The sequence below is a fragment of the Tribolium castaneum genome, chromosome 8, assembly GCF_031307605.1.
Source record: "Tribolium castaneum strain GA2 chromosome 8, icTriCast1.1, whole genome shotgun sequence".
Taxonomy (NCBI): domain Eukaryota; kingdom Metazoa; phylum Arthropoda; class Insecta; order Coleoptera; family Tenebrionidae; genus Tribolium; species Tribolium castaneum.
Genome location: NC_087401.1, coordinates 349,495 through 364,462, shown reverse-complemented (window position 1 = coordinate 364,462; position 14,968 = coordinate 349,495). Strand labels below are relative to the sequence as shown.

The following is a 14,968-nucleotide window of genomic DNA, read 5'->3' as shown; positions in this document are numbered from 1 at the left end:
TATTTATAAAATATTATATCTTTGTTAAATATTATTAGGATTTAAAAAATATTTCGTGAATATTTAAAAAATATATTTACAAGAAATAATTTTAAAACATTTATATTATATTTTGCTAGAATAATCAATCTTTATAACCAATTAAAAATTTTAATTAATTATTAAAAAAATTTAAAATGTTTTGTAATAACAACAAATGAGAAATTTCTAGCATATGTGTAACTTGATAACAAGCAGTGTGCAGTGTGAATAAAAATCAAGTAAAATCTTTTACCTGATTTTTATTTACATAGATTTATTTTTATTCCTTACATATCCAGAATCCCAAACTCGAGATGTGCGCATATACCGACCGATTCGATTTATCGATTCATAAAAGTTGCAGCTAAATCATCACCTTCATCATATCTCTAGGAAATGTAGTCAAATCGATTTTTTTAAATTAAAATCTTTGTAACCATCGATTAGGGTAAAGTCTTTTGTCGATTTGATCAATAAGCACACCTCTACAAGAAGTGTTTAGTTCGGCGGCGGCGGCGCTTGCACCTTCCCGCATTCCCGCCAATTGTTCACACGCTTTCCGCAAGACATAATAGAAAATTGTTTGTAAAGTTTTTGATTGCTGTTGTTAGTGTGTTTTTACCAGGTATGTTATCCATTTATTCTGTTTACTTTGTAAATGCCTCAGTTATAATAGCGGGTGACAAAAGAAAATTTTTGTGTGCTTAACCTAACCTCAAAATCAAAGTTGTAAGTTGTACCGATATTTTTCCCTAATAATATGGATTAAACGTGTCTGTCTTATTCTAGAAGCATTGGCCATGATGTCTTCTAACGCCAAATATTGTTCTAAATACCGTTTTATTAAAAAAAATATTAAGACAGTAAATAAGAGTAGTACCCGTCAAAATGAAGAGTTACTGCCTCCAAACCACCCATTTATTAGCTACGACATAGGTTACGATAATGCCGAAGTCACAACGTCACGAAGTTACGTAGAAGAAATAGACATTCCCAATAACAATTGCAATATCAATAATGTTCAAGTTGAGACAGCTACAGCAACAACTCATTCTGCAGATTGTAATGAAAAGTTGCTCACATTTTTAAGAAATTGGGCTGTAGAAAGTAAAATTAACTTGTTACAGTTAAACATTCTGTTAAAAGGGCTTTCAAATATATTCACTGAACTAAACATACCAAATGATGGCCGAACTCTTTTAGGGACACAAAGAAAATTTAACATCATTGGTATGAAAAGTGCCAAAGGTACAAATGGAGAGTTTGTTTACTTTGGCATTACTCCAACCTTATAATTATATTTACAACACAATTTAGTAAAAGAGTGCATTTCTCTTCAAAATAATATCCTGCAAGTTTCTTTTAATATTGACGGCATCCCATTATTTAATAGTTCAAATAAACAGTTTTGGCCAATTTTATGTAGAGTACATTTAAATCAAGTAAAAATTAAACCTTTTCCAGTTGCATTGTTTTATGGTGACTCCAAGCCTTTTAGCATATTTGAATATTTGAATGAATTTATAAAAGAAATTAATCAACTTACCTCAGAAGGTTTACAAATTAATGAATTTAGATTTGAAATTAGGGTTATGTGTATAACATGTGATGCTCCTGCCCGTTCCTATGTTAAAGGTATTAAAGGTCATAATGCTTATTTTGGTTGTGAAACATGCATTCAGAAGGGTGTTAATTTGAACAGAAGGATTATTTATATTGAAACAAACTCTCATCCACGAACTCATCAAAATTTTGTGAGTAAAGAGTATCCAGCACACCACCTTTTTGATACACCATTAAAAAATATGTTGAACATAGATCTTATAAAACAGGTGACTTTAGATTACATGCATTTATGCTGTCTCGGTGTTATGCGAAAATTATTAAATTACTGGTATAAAGGAGGTAATATGGAAGCTGTTAGATTATCAGTCAGTTTAAGACTTAGGCTTTCAAATTAATTATGGTCTATGCTAAATACGTTACAAATGACTTTAGTCGAAAACCAAGGCCTCTTACGGAATTAGATCGATATAAAGCTACCGAGTTTCGATTTTTTCTGTTATATTTTGGCCCAATAGTTCTAGTAAATATTTTATCCAGTGAACTATATGAACACTTTCTTTTATTTCATGTCGCCCTCAGAATATTATTAACACCAAAATTTATTGATACTGAATGGATAAATACCGCAAGGGAATTGTTGGTTCATTTTGTAGAAAGATGTGCGGAACTTTATGGACAAGAATCGTGTATTTATAATATTCATAATCTATGTCATTTAGCTGATGATGTCCAATATTTTAAAGCAACTTTAGATGAATTAAGTTGCTTTCCTTTTGAAAATTATCTTGGTCTTTTAAAATCAATGATAAGACGACCCAATCGTCCTTGTGCTCAAATTTGTAAACGATTATCGGAATCAAATTTTTTGTCCACAGTTGAAGAAATAAGTAAAACTTGTTCAATACAAAAAAATAAAATTGTTTTTTCTAATTTTATAGTTACTGCAAATGATGAAAAAAACTGTTTCGTTTTGTTAAAAAATCACAAGATATTGAAAATTTTGGAAATTGTTAATGAAGACCATATTGTTGGTAGTTTATCTACGAGTACTTTGTTGCAAAATTTTTACACATATCCTATCCCTTCTAATCATGTTGGTGTTTATAAATTTCAAAATTTCAACATATCTCTAGTTAAAGTAAATTTGCGAGATATTTTAGCAAAGTGTTTTGTTTGCAAAACTGAAAAATATTACGTTGCAATGGAATTACTGCATTTGAAAAATTGAATCGCACATGTAAGTCATTTTCTTTTGTTATTTTTAGTCAGTCCCATTTTATTCGTATAACTAGACCTTGTTATTGTATCAAATAAAATGGAAATAGTACTCATTTATATTATTTTTTTTAATAAAAAAATTAAACCTATTTATATGTTTTACTTTACCTTGCGTTTCTATGTGTAGTTGTTTATTTCATAGACCAAAATGCTATCTTGGGATATCATTGTTTGGACTAGCGAAAATGCAATAGATTTTGTTCCTTCCATTTGGAAAAATGAAGACGGAACGGCATATAAGTACTCATGTGGTATGTCAGATCACACAAAACGACAGTTCATTTATGAATGCAAAGATTTAACAAAAAATTACATCTGGTGCAACGCCAAAATTAAAAAGACGCAGATAAGTATTTTAAAAAAGGCGAAGAATCTCTGTAGAAAAGGAGAAGAAAACTTGGAAAGTAGTGATGAGGATGAAGATAATTGCACGGTTAGGAAACGTAAACCGAATAAGAGATTTATCGAAGACAGTAGCAGTAATGATGCAGATCTGCCAAGTAAAAAAACTGTCACAGAGATAATGAAAATATTTCCGCTTCACAAGGAAAAAAAATTTCAAGTCCCCTGCTCCAATAAAATAGGTACAGTATATTGCTATCTACTAAAATGGTCCAGTATAACAGTTTTCATCGTTTTTAGCACCACGTCCAATCTCACAGTCATCAGTTTTCAATGATTCTCGATCCACACTGACAATGACCTCGACCTCTACCATGGTATCACCTAATATTATTGACCACACTAATGGTATGATTAGTTTTACCAAGGATTCATATCTTCTACAAAATTATGATTATAGACATACGTTCAGAAGAGAGTATGGGGGCAGATAAGAGATTTACAAAAATTCTCTATTTTATGGAAGAAGTCAACAAGAAATTAAATAACCTAGAAAATATTGTTCTTGGGCAGGCTTCATGCGGAACTTCAACTTTTAACAACAACAACAACAGTGTTAACCCATTCTCTCTACCTGTAGGAAGCACATAGGACTTAGATAACCTAAATGATACAATAAAGAATGATATCAAACTATTCAATGAACTTGTAAGTTAAAATGTTTGGTGTAGTCATTTCATTATTTAGATATTTTTTTAGGTGCACGGACTTTTCCTTCTTGGTGGGGAGGATTCTCACAAGGCGGTATTCGCAATGCTTAATAAATTAATTACTAAAGATCTGGCCCTTAAATATTCCGGCTGTGGAAAAAAAAAGAAGTTGGCATTTTTTTCGTTGAAAAGCATTTTTGATGCAATAAGTGGTAAGTCACTTCTTTCTTAGTATTTAATTTTAAATGTTATTGTAATTATGTCTATTGTAGCCGCATTGCGTAAGAGATTTCCCTCTGTGCTGGACATCGACATTAAAAAATCAATTGGTGTATTTTGGCATCAGCCAAATCCAGGTTGAATAAGAATTAATGTGTAATATTAATATGTAATATTTTTGTTTTGTTTTTTGTTTTAGTATTTATTTGTTTTGTAATACTTTAAGAAGTTTACATACTGGGTGAGTCATTGATATAGGCGTGCTCGATTACACCTACGGATTTTTAAAGCCTAAAAAAGTGCAAATTGAAATATGTAAAAACATACAGGGGGTGCCATTTAAAAAAACTATGTTATAGGCTGCACTGTACAAATGGAGCACCCTGTTTAGAGCAAAATACGTTTATAAAATGCACTTTGACCTCCCAATTGCAGTGCCCTTTGACTCATTTCAATATCATTGACGGTGTAGGTCTAATCAAGCATGCCTAGATGAAGGACTTACCCTGTATATTTTTGAATTGTTTTTTTTTTAGTTTACAAAACTGTAATAAACATAATATACAGTTTAGCATTTATATTGTTGTTGTAAACCTTTCCCAAAATTTATATTAGTTTTTTTCACGTAGCACTTTGGAATTTATTTCGGACTAGTTCAGGATTGATCTAGACGGTGCGTTAATGCTTCAGCTTTTTATTCAACGTGGGGGGATAAAAAATCGAGGCTTAAATTAATTGCAAATTGCAACCACAATAATTTATTGAGGTTTCAAGTCTCGATTTTTTTTTTTGGTTTGCGTTGAGTAAAATTGTAAGCAACAACACACTGTGCATGCATTCAAGATCAGTTCTGAACCGGTTCGGAACCAGTTCCAAAGTGCTACGTGAATAAAGCCTCAAATTTATTTATTTTGAAAATAGCGCCAAACCTTGTATAGACATTTCCAACAAATATAATTGAATTATTTTAAAGATATATTTTATAAATATTTTTTATACATATTTCAAAGAAATATATTATTCTTATTTAAGCATCTGTCAAAAAAACATGGATGGAATATTTATTTCAAATGTTTTACAAATATTCGGTGCTACTAGGGTTTATGCAAGTGAATGTTTTAAAATCGAACACAGTGCAGACGCAAAAACTCAACGATAAAACAGAAGCATCGCAGAAACAAGGTGATCAAATGTATAGTTGCCACGATAATAATTAAAGGCTTATTCAAAAAAAAAACAAGAAGAAAAGGACGAAAGCAAAAAAAATGCAGACATAAAATAGGGGGCTTATTATTAACCCCTGGGGTGACCCCCAGTCTGTAACATTGTCTGTCCTAGATTCGCCGAAAGTTGCCAACTAATACTGTCTAACAATTAGACGATCATCGTAACTTTTCCCCTTAAGAGGCTTCGCTACCTAACTCTCTTATGGAACATTCAATGTATCGTTCTGCCACTCTTGAGAAGAAGTTAATTAACGGATTTTAATAAAACTAACACCATTTGAAAGAGCAATCAATTTTGTACAATTTAACCGAGCAGAATTTCAAAATTTTCTCTCTAAGGTTATTAAAAATTAAAACAAATTTGCTATGAATTAGGAGAAATTCGTCGAACACTTTATTTAAAAAACTAAGAAGAATTTGAAGATTTCCCTCGGTTAAGGTTGAACCATACTCAGCTCACAATGCACTAATTTGATACTCAATTTTTAAGAAAAATAATAAACAAAACCGTTTTTTCACAATTGGATGTTGTTCCTAAGTTAACTTATTACCTTACAGACCAGTTCTTATCTCGATTTAAATACTTGTAACCAAGTTATAACGGGGTAAACAGCGTAATAATCTTAATGTTTTTATGGAAAAGCCTAGAGTTCAAATCGCATGAAAAAAATATAGTATTACAAGTAAGTCATATACAAGACCTATACCAAAAATTATCAAAAAACATAGTACCATTTTTTAATGAAAAAATAAAATAGCTAAAAATTGAGGTTTTTCTCATTTTATTTTTAAATGACACTATCAAATTTATGTATATTGTTGCTAAGGTCCTCAGAAAGTCACCATATTTTTTTCAAGCAATTTGAACTTACAGTTTTTTTAATAGTTCAACAAATTAAATCGACTTTTTAACCCGTTTAAATTCGGTTACTAATACTTAAACTGAAATATAAACTGACCTTTGAGGTAGTGACTGAATTTAGGAACAAATTGTAATTGTAAAGAAAGAATTTTGTTTATTACATTTCTTAAAAATCCAATTTCAAATTTTGCGTTCACGCGCTTGCTTGAACAGCTCCTCTTCGGACGTTCTGAGTATAGTTCAACCTTAAAACGTAGAAAATATACATTTATGGCAATATGTTTAAAGCCGATAAAAATATTTTAAAAAATAACAGAGTTATCGTGGCAGAACTATTTTCAATCGAGAATTCAGTTTAAGATTTGTTATTTACAACTAGCCCTTAAAAGCTAATGTCTACAACCGCAAGCAAAACCTCCAAATTGCTTTATAATATAGTATAATTTTTATAATTTTGGCCGATGTCGTATAAATGTTTCAATTAATACTTTCCCATCAGCTATTAGTTTTGTCTTTGTTGTTGCTATGCGAATGAGTGAAACAAAATACAAACCGTCAATCGTAACGGGAGGGTCTACCAGGCGTTCTCAGCTATGGAATGTCACTTTGATATTTTTTGTTATTGTTTTTTGTTGTTAAATAAATTAATGTGTCTTTTGCATTGAGACCATTCGGGCCTTTACACCTTAGGCAACCAACATTTCGACACCATTTTTTCTTTTTTCTTTTTCATTTAACGCGCCAAGCATTCAATATTTAAATTATTTTCTTCGTCAAAAATCTCACAACGTTTTAAATACAAGTTGAGAAGCTTCGTTGCGTCACTTTTCGACCCTCGAAGAGACGATTTTACCCAGCCACTGGATGTGAAACAAAAGAGCAGATAGCGAGGGCCTGAAAAACACCACATTCCTCAAATTCCAAGGGGAGAAAACTGATTCCAGATGGCGGACTTTTCTATTGTTTTACCCTTATTAAATCGTTAATTCTCTGCATTGCCATCCAGGGAAAAACCTAATCTAAATCAAATTCACAAGAGGAAGCCCTAAGCTCGAAATCGCCGATCTTTGATACCGCCTGAGGTACATTTCAATTCATCCCCATTTTATATCAAACATAATCGTCACGGATTGAATCAAACCTGCAAACTTCATACAACACACAACTCCAAACCTCATTCAGCTTAAGACACGAGAAAATTATCAAAAATCAAGCAGAATAAACCCGAAGAAAGCTCTATTATTCCACGTGGAAACGCTTTTATTAATTAATTGGCGATTGAGGAACAAATACGTCGATTCTATCTCATCTCGACATCATCCAGAGACTTTTGCAAACTTCCTGTCAATCCTTCGAAGATATTGACGCATTGTTTATCAACTTTAAACAATATTTCTTGTTAGTCACGTAGGCCACAGATCCAGTGACGTCACGCAACCCCTATAAATAGTTGCCGCTTGGAAGAGGAAAGGCAGACAGTGTTTGTACGTCTTTTCGGAGACAACGCTTGCACTCGTCTCACTGCTGTAGTTGAGCTTCTTTGTCTTCGACCGGTTGAGCCAACTAGCTTTGCGTTCCAAACTCATTTTTTCCACCGACGGGTCGGAAAGACTGTTTGGAGTAACTCCTGGTGCTGGATGTAAATCCTTGGCAGCTTCTTTGTCTCCGACGGGTTGAGCGCCAACTTCAAATAAAGGATTGATTCAGTTACCAACTTAATTCAGGTGCAGCTTCTTTGTCTTCGACGGGTTGAGCGCACCAGCCGCGAGTTTTGTTGAGCTTCTTTGTCTGCGACGGGTTGAGCCAACTAACTCGCGAAGCCGATCAATCTTTCCCGCCGACGGGTTGGAGAGATTGTTTGAGAAATAATCTCCTGGAGTTGAACGAAAATCTCAGGCAGCTTCTTTGTCTCTGACGGATTGAGCGCCTCTTCAAAAGATGAGATTGGTTCAGCTTTCAGTTGGGGTTTATCACCATGGCAGCTTCTTTGTCTGCGACGGGTTGAGCGCCAAACGGTGAAATGTACCTCGAGAGATACTCCAGGTCTCAAAGAGACAAACACTTCGTCACACACACCAGGATCACCACCTTTAACGAGCGTTAATTAATCCTTTCTTTTTACAGGGCGTTAATTAATCTTTTCTTTTACAGAGCGTTAATTATTCTTTTTTTCCACAGGGCGCAACCTTAATCCTTTCATGTCATTTATTCTATTTTTACCAGACTTTCGCTTACTGTAAAAAGCTTATGTTTAGTTAGGAGCACGTGATATGTACGTGTTGAATTCGACGAGAGCTCTTTTGCTTAATTAAAACAAACTGTTGATTATGAAGGCTTAATTTGGCTGCATGTTTGAGTAGTAACTATCTTTCTGTCTCCCTTTGGAACTTGCCATCACACTAGGAAAGAAGTCCTCGGCAGTACCAGTGAGTGCAATGGCCCAACTACAAAACATGCCAATTTAAAAGAGAGCCTAGCTTTTCCCCCGGGGCTTGGGGAGAGATGTATACCTAAGGTTAGGGAATGGAGAGCACGCGGTGGTCGGAACCTTTGGGAGTCCCTCTTGCAACCGTCTTTCTAGAATCACCAGGTTGGGTCCGAGTAATCAACTTTGCATTCAAATTTCCCGCTCAGTTCTTCGAGATTCAATACTCGTTTAGCTGGTTGCCTAGGTATAGTGTTTAACTTGTTGTCTATACTCACTTCTGAATTGTATAACGTGTTGCATACTATCACCAATTACTGTAAATTTAGTGAATAAACATTTTGGGTCGAACTCTTTGCGTTTTCTTTTCCCAGACACACAGTGCTTGAAATAACGAATCTCCAAATCTACACGACAACGTAGCGGTCCTCCAAACAATCTCTAGACGATCACCTCAAAACTAAACATTTTGACAAGGCCAGACATAGAGGTATTATAAGTAAATGGAGGGAGTTTAGAGAGAGAGGTACTGCGGACACCATTCTGACAAAGATAGCGCTAGTTGATCAGCTGACGGTAGGCAAAACATGGCTCTCTAAAGAAGTTGGTCCATGTTTCAAGCATTGTTTCAAGACTTTCAAAAGTGGTAAACAGTGTTCAAGGAAGTGATAAGTTCAGGTGTTTTATTTTATCGGTGTGGTAATAATTATTATGGTGACTTCATGCTGTGCTTTTGGCTGCACAGAGCGCCAAAAAAAGGCAATAACATTTCATTTCATCGGTGATATTACTTATTTTTATTGCTGTTTTAACTATAACTAGAATAATATAACTTCAGCTTTCCTCAAGATATGGAGTTGAAAAAAAAATGGGTCATTGCTTTAAAAAGAAAAAACTTTAACCCAACCACGGCTTCAAGGGTCTGTAGTAAACATTTTGAGAAGAAGGACTTTGTTTTTCAATTCGGAAAATTGATATTGATGACAAATGCCGTGCCTTCGATTTTTGCTTTCCCGGATCACTTACAGAAAAAGCGAACGGCCAGAAGAGTTCTCGTCAGAAATGAAATTTTAACCAATAAACCTGACGATGTTCCAGGCTCAAGTAGGTGCGTGTTATACTTACATTATTTTATTAAATGCATCGTTCAATTTTTAAGATTTATATTTTTTATTGTAAATATAAATATATAAAATACCTACATAATTATAATCCTATATTTTAGTTATAATGAGGTTTTAGAACCTGTTACTCCTTTACAAGAGCCTCAAGAAATTACCTCGTCTGTTATTGCGCCGGTTAACAATGAAATGCTGAACATTAGTAAAAGGCAGTAAGTAAAAACCAAAGATATCATTCTAATTAATAAGTCTTAATATATTGCAGAAGAAATAGGCGCTTTCCAGTTTTCCTTGGAGATTTTTGTGAAGATATGGATGTTCCAGCTAGAGCTAAAAAGATGTTCGAATTATCAAAAAAAATCATAAACAAACAAAGACGCACTATTAAGTATTTACAGAACAAAACTTACCGATTAAAAAAAAATTAAGACTTTGACCGACGCAATAAATCATTTGAAAAATTCTCACAAGATTTCAGATAATTGCTACTGGATATTACAGGTAATGTAAATTATAGTAGAAATACCTTTTGCTTGTATGTAGAAATCTAGCTCGTTGTAAGTATTAAATTGCATGACAGTAAATAACATTTGCATGTCGTAAGTACTAATTTGATGCTTTTGATGCTTAGCGCCTTCTTGCTTATTAATTTTGTGCATATCTTTATCGGTATTGTATTTAGATGTAATTCCTTATTATGCGATGTTGCAAATACATTTTGCCTGGTATAAGTTTCCTGTTAATCGTAAAAAAAATTTTTTGTATGCTAGGTATTTGCTCTAAATATTTTTCACAGAAGAAAATTTATTTTCAGAAATTTTTGGGGCTTTTTTTAGTTTTTATATTGTTTTGCTTTATAAGTTTTGTTTGTAAGATTGTATACCAGAAAATCTGCAGCAAGTTCTTTTGAGACAGACTAAAGTAAAAACAAGTAGGCAATATCAAGAGGAATTACGTATTTTTGCTCTTACATTGAATTTTTATTCATCATCTGCTTATAACTATGTACGTAAAATTTTTGGCAACTGCTTACCTCACCCGAAAACATTGCAAAAATGGTATAGGGCAGTCGATGGGTCACCAGGATATACACATGAATCTTTAAGAGCGATTGAAATGAAAGTAAAGGAAATGAACAAAGACAACAAGAAATTAATACTTGGCCTCGTTATAGACGAAATGGCAATTAAAAAACATGTCCAGTGGAATGGGAAAAGCGCCAAATTGGTTTAGTGGATTTTGGAATCCCCACAGAAGGTGAATCACTTCCGCTGGCTACAGAGGCAGTAGTATTTCTGGTGACCGCATTTTTTAATAAACGGACTGACTGCTAGAGAAAAGGCAAATTTAATAAATGGATGTTTAACTATGGTACTCAAAACTGGAGCAATAATTTCCGTTACTTTTCATGGTTTGTCTTCAAATTTAACCATAGTGAATGAATTAGGAGGGAATTTTTCACCTAAACGGCTAAAAACGTATTTTTCGCATCCAGTTACACAACATCCAGTATATTGTTTTCTTGATGCTTGTCATGTCCTAAAGTTAATTCGCAACGCACTAGAGTTTTGGAATTACATTTTTGACAAAACTAAGAACATTATAAACTGGAAGTATTTCATTTATCTTGTCGAGCTGCAAGAACAATCTGGACTACACTCTGCAACAAAATTGAGACCAAGACATTTAAATTTTAAAAACGAAATTATGAAGGTGAAATTAGCCGCCCAAACATTCAGCAATAGCGTCGCTGATGCTCTGGACTACTGCAATTTTGATTTGGGATTGGCTAATTTCAAAGATTCAGAATATACTTCAGAGTTCTGCCGGTTTATGAACAATTGGTTTGACCTTATGAATATTCGTAACTCGTTAAGCAAACAACTTTATAAGAAACCCCTCTCTTCATCGAATAGATCATACATTGGCAATTATTTTCATGTTATGAAGGACTATTTTTCAAACTTGTCTGCACCAAATGGTTCCAACGTTCTCAGCAGCAGAAGAAAAACAGGATTCATTGGCTTGTTAGTCAATATGGCCAGCTGCGAAGGAATTCTTGATTTCTACGTCAAGGAGAAAAAATATTTCGACTATTTCTTGATTTATGAAGTGAGCCAGGACCACATCGAAATGTTTTTTTCGAATATTCGATCAAGAGGTGGCTTTACTAAAAACCCAACCGCAGCACAGTTTCAAGGGGCATACAAAAAAATATTGTTACATGTTGAATTAAACAGTTCTGAGGCTGCTAATTGTCTCGCCCAAGATGAAACCAGTATCCTCAAAATAACAAGTTCAACAAAGAAGAAAAGTTCGATTGATTCTATTATCGATATTGAAGAGGAAACCACTGACGAATGTGAAGATATTATTATTCACGGATTTGTCCTTTTCACCTTATGTGTCGAATGTAATGGGATATATTGCAGGTTTTGTTGTTAAAAAAATTTTAAAATCTTTAAATTGCAATGTTTGTGCTAAAGCTTTGAGCAGTGACACTTCTCTTTCATCTTTAATAAGCCGAAAAACTAGGGGTGGCTTAGTAAAGCCGTCGAGTGATGTAATTTACATTTGCAACATTGCCAAAAAAATTTTTCGAGAATTTGGTCACGTTACAAGAAATGATAATTTTTCAAATAAAATGGTCCTAAAAAGGGTGAGAATGCTTGATAATAACAAAACAGTTTTTAATTCTTTAAATAACCATATATTAGATCAGGATCCCATTCAAAATCATTTTATACAGTTGCTTTACTTATTTTTTTTTACTTATTTTCGCATAAGAATTAACCACGAAAATAAAAATTTAAATGAAGTAAAAGATAGACTTAGACATAAGTGTACCAAGTTAATTATTTTCAGACATGAATGATTTTTTTTCATGTATACATTTGCGTAATAAATAATTTTCAACAAAATAGATGATTTTTACTGTTTTTTCCGATTTTCCCCATTTAAATTGCCGGGTTCATGGCTACCGTCACGTGACATGTTTCGGACTTCCTTGTTCGAAACATTAACAGTAAAATCTATCGCACTCTTTCCTACTTGTCACCGCCACGAGTAACCACGCGAATACACGAAGCTCCGTCCAGTTCATACTAATACGTCAATGAGGCCTGACCTGACCTGACCCCCGAACGGTTACAGCATGTTTGTGTAGTCAACTCCATAAACAAGATATTTACTATTAACAGCAAACATTCATGTTAATTGTGAATTTCAATATTAAAATGATTTTTAAGACATGTTGAGAATCACTGAAATGTTTTGGGAGGGTGACGTAGTTGGGCTTGCGAAAGTTTGCTGTCTCTTTTAACTGACCTAAGTGCGAGAAAGACAACTTACCCCTAGTTTGTGCCGAGAGCGGCCCAACGTTTATCTTTCTTGCTCTTACCTGCTTTCTCGAAGAGTGAGAAGGACAACAACGTTTTACGACATTCGACCAAAGTACCCATTTTTCTCTGAATAGTAAACAAAGACCTACATTGTGATATGTATCAATCAATCTATAGATTTTATGTTACATTTAATTATTTTCTTATATTTTTTTGAAAATCTCAATAAAATGAATATTGTTTAATAATGTTTATAACACATCTAACGGCAATTGTGATTGTACTTTCATTGAAGAGTTACAAATTTACCAAATTAAATCCTATCCCCTGTGATTCCAATCCATTCCCAGCTACTACGTTCAAGTATAAGGCCCACCTAAGACAAATTTTTCCTTCATTTGCATTTTCGTTTGTGCGACTCCAAGAAGTCTTTCGTTTAGCTCGGTCTTTGTTAAAAATTTTAATAGTTCTAATTCGTGTATAAGTGAAGTGTTGTATTTTTAGTTTAGTGTTTTATAGTTATATTTAGTGAAAGTTACTTTTATTGTTGTATTGAACGTAGGTACACTAAAAAAACTTTTATGCATTATTTTATATTCCTGTTTGTTATCTACATTTAGATAAATTTTGATTCGATATGGCCAAAGCAAATGGGAAAAATGTGAGAAAGCTTTCATCTAGAAAACGTAGAAAAGGACATGTGGAAAACTTACGGAATATTAAGCAAGTAAGTAATCTTTTACATTTATTGCTTGATTTATTGTACCATGTGATCATTTCAATTTATAATTAGAGTAGGCTTTATCAGTTTTTAACATAGATGAAAACGCTGATTGTGATAATTAATAAAGCCGAAGGATCAAATAAAAATGTTTAGAGCGGTAATATTCAATTAGAACAAATTTTTTCCCTCAATTAGCACTAGTTTATCATTCACAAAGCCAATAAAATGTTTACTCTAATTATAAATTCAAATGATCGCATGGTACATGTTTATTTTTCGTAAAATTTAAGCTTTTTTGGAAAACAATCGTTATTATGATTATAACAATCGTTTCTATGGATTAATTCTATTAATAATTAATTTAATTTTTTATTGAAACAGAACCTTAGAAATTATCAATAATAGATAACAATTAGAGTATTATATAAAATGTAATCGTATATTGAGAATGAGGTTCCGATTTCTTATGAGTGCATAATTTTTGGTTGCTGAATATCTAATTTTTTTTATAGGGTCTGTGGAAGGCAACCGAATTATGGATTTCCAATATATTTTCGAAACTTTACAAGAAATCTCAAATCACTCAAAAGTATTTGAATACTCTTTTCAAAATTTATATTTAGTAAAAGAGATTCGGACCGGATTGATTTCAAAATTTATTTTAAAATATGACATCTGTGAGTTGTCGTTCCATTTAAATTCGCAAACGCCTGATAGTCAAATTGATTTCAATACGTGCGCAATAAATCATGTCAATTGGTGGAGGTTTTTACAACTTAGAAGAGTGGTTATCATGTTTAAACATATAAAAACATATTCTAAGTACCACCACAAACTTGTACCACAATGACAACAAACTGCGGAAGATGTGATGAATCAGGCTGCACAGGAAGAAGCAGAATACGCTCGTTCAGTAAATTCCGTTGATGAGCAAGGATTTCCGTTAGTACCAGTTGTAGTAGATGGTTGCTGGTCCAAAAGAAGTTATCGCAGTAACTACAGTGCGTTATCAGGGGTAACTGCTATAACTGGCCAACACAAAAAAAAGTTTTGGACTACGGTGTTAAAAACAAGTATTGTATTATTTGCACAAGAGGTAATGAAGGAGAGAAAAAATTACATAATTGTAATAA

General features: G+C 33.2%; 1 long non-coding RNA gene and 1 other non-coding gene across 2 annotated transcripts; both read left to right on the top strand.

The window, feature by feature from the left end:
- Nucleotides 1–213: 213 nt before the first annotated feature.
- Nucleotides 214–4,714, top strand: LOC103314242 (uncharacterized). The gene is made up of 6 exons (XR_511645.3): nucleotides 214–646; nucleotides 3,008–3,449; nucleotides 3,508–3,615; nucleotides 3,668–3,915; nucleotides 3,967–4,129; nucleotides 4,190–4,714. It is a non-coding gene; the product is annotated as an uncharacterized LOC103314242 (long non-coding RNA).
- Nucleotides 4,715–9,217: 4,503 nt separating this feature from the next.
- On the top strand, nucleotides 9,218–9,973 carry LOC103314245 (uncharacterized). Its single transcript, XR_010335257.1, has 3 exons — nucleotides 9,218–9,430; nucleotides 9,488–9,757; nucleotides 9,875–9,973. It is a non-coding gene; the product is annotated as an uncharacterized LOC103314245 (transcript).
- The last annotated feature ends 4,995 nt before the right edge of the window (nucleotides 9,974–14,968 follow it).